The sequence below is a fragment of the Gossypium arboreum genome, chromosome 3 (assembly GCF_025698485.1).
Source record: "Gossypium arboreum isolate Shixiya-1 chromosome 3, ASM2569848v2, whole genome shotgun sequence".
NCBI lineage: Eukaryota > Viridiplantae > Streptophyta > Magnoliopsida > Malvales > Malvaceae > Gossypium > Gossypium arboreum.
Window position 1 is genome coordinate 48,877,728 of NC_069072.1, and position 2,212 is coordinate 48,879,939.

Here is a 2,212-nt window from a genome sequence, read left to right on the forward strand (position 1 = left end):
GTCCTCACATCAAGGCTCACCGCAAGGTTAAGGAAGGGGTGAGTTTGGAAACTCGGTGTACAACAAGCCCTTTCAGAGCCCAAAACAATAACGACCTATTGGGTCTAAGCCCAAATCCAATCTCAATCATGCATTGGGCGTAGCCCTTTTCATATTTCATATTTCATAATCTTGGGCGAAGCCTTTTCATGTTTCATATTTCATATCTTTGGGTCAAGCCTTTTCATATTTCATATTCTTTGGGCAAGCCTTTTCATGTTTCATATTTCATAACTTGGGCAAGCCTTTCTCAGAAATGGTATGGCCCTTAGGCCCATTTCAATGTCACATATAATTTCAATGAAAGAATGCAACCCATTTGGGAGACTACTCAACCCACCATCCGCTACTCTCCACCGTACCAACCAACACACCATGTGGGATTAACTCGACCCACCCCGCCAAACTCTCCACTGGCAAAGATAGTCTTTATCATATAACCGGAGGCCTAGCCTCTTTTAATAATCAGGGCCAAAGCCCTTTCAATAAGCGGGGCATAAGCCCTTTTATAAGCTGGGGCATAAGCCCTTTTCACTTCCTCCATCCATATAAAACCCAACCCAATGCATTTATGATTACCTCATGTGCATATCATACATATCATGTGCGTATCATACATTTTATGTGCATATCATACATACCATATTTATCAAAATCCCATGTATTAAAATCATACATAAACCCTAGGGGTATAATGGTCATTTTTACCTAGGGGCAAAGCGGTCATTTTCATGGTATAAGGGTAATCTTGTAATTTTACCACAAATTAGGGTTTCCATGTTCATTAACGATTACTAACAATTCATGGGTGCAAGCAGTGATTCGGCCCATTTTAGCGAAATCGAGTTATTGGGCCTAAAACCCTAATGGGCCCTACTTAGCCAATTTCGTCATCTAGGCCCATTTAGCCTATATTCCATAATGGTTTTATCGGTCTCGATCATAATTTAACTAGTTTTCATATTCTACCAATTTTACCCAAATGGGCCCGAAAGCCCAATGGGCCCCACTTCGACCCTCGAGGCCCAACTTACCAAGAATGCCAAAATCACACTCTTACCGTTTCCATCGTTCTCGATCATCGTCTCATCGATTCTAACTAACTAGTGAGCGTCAAACTTGCTCACAAGTCCTCGAAATGCCGAATTTGGCATTTCGCTTTTCGCATTTATCGCTTTAAGCTATGAAAAAGGGTTCGTTACACACCTGATTTGCGATTTTCCTTGACGAGATCTCCTATGCGATTTCTCCTATAATCAATTGTTTAACTAGATCAGCTCGCAATAATTGAACCAAAATAAGAACTTTCCAATATTAACACTTACACATTCGGCCACCATCCATAATGGCCTTAGGCACCTTACCTTTGTCGCGATTGATGACTAGGCCTAGCTACTCCGGCGATCCAAGCTACTCCAAAACGACACTACACCTTGCTGCTCCTTCAATAAATAAACCAAAAATATTAAAAGAAGACCCCATAAAGTCTATGCCCATATTCGGCCATCTCCCTAAATTAGAGAGGTTTCGGCTTTTCTTAAACTCCCTAATATTGAATTGATTAAAGCTACGAGCACTTACCAAGGTTCACTTACCCAAACGGTTTCAATCCCGTGTTAACTCCGATTCAACGCAGTCGCAGCTCTAAAACACTAGCAGAACCCGTACCACAAGGATCCTACGAATCGGCCACCAAGTCACCCAAGGGTGCTGTGCTTTTGGCTTTTGGGTCACTGAAGAAAAAGTGGTTATGGACCAAAAAGGGTGTTGACAAAAGAGTTGAAGGCTTTTTTTTTAAAATAACAAGAATCGGCTAAAAAGAAAAGAAAAAAACAAGTGTATACCTTTATAGAGCAATCGACTTCCTTTGACTCCTTCGGGATTTGGCTTATTGATATTCGGTTAGAAACGAGAAGAATGATAGGTTCGGCTTTTACTATAAACGAAAGAGAGGAAGAATAAGAAGTAGAGAGTTTGTGGAAGAAATAACGAAAGAGAAAAGAGAGGGATTAGCTTAAGAACAATCGGCAAGAGGAGAAAGAAAGAGAAGAAGGCTACATACCAAAGAAGAAATCGGCACACTCAGGACCCTAATGCCGAAATTAACTAGCCTAATACCCTTCTCAGAAAATCCCTCTCAAATCTCCCTTCCAAACGGCTAAGCTCTATCCTT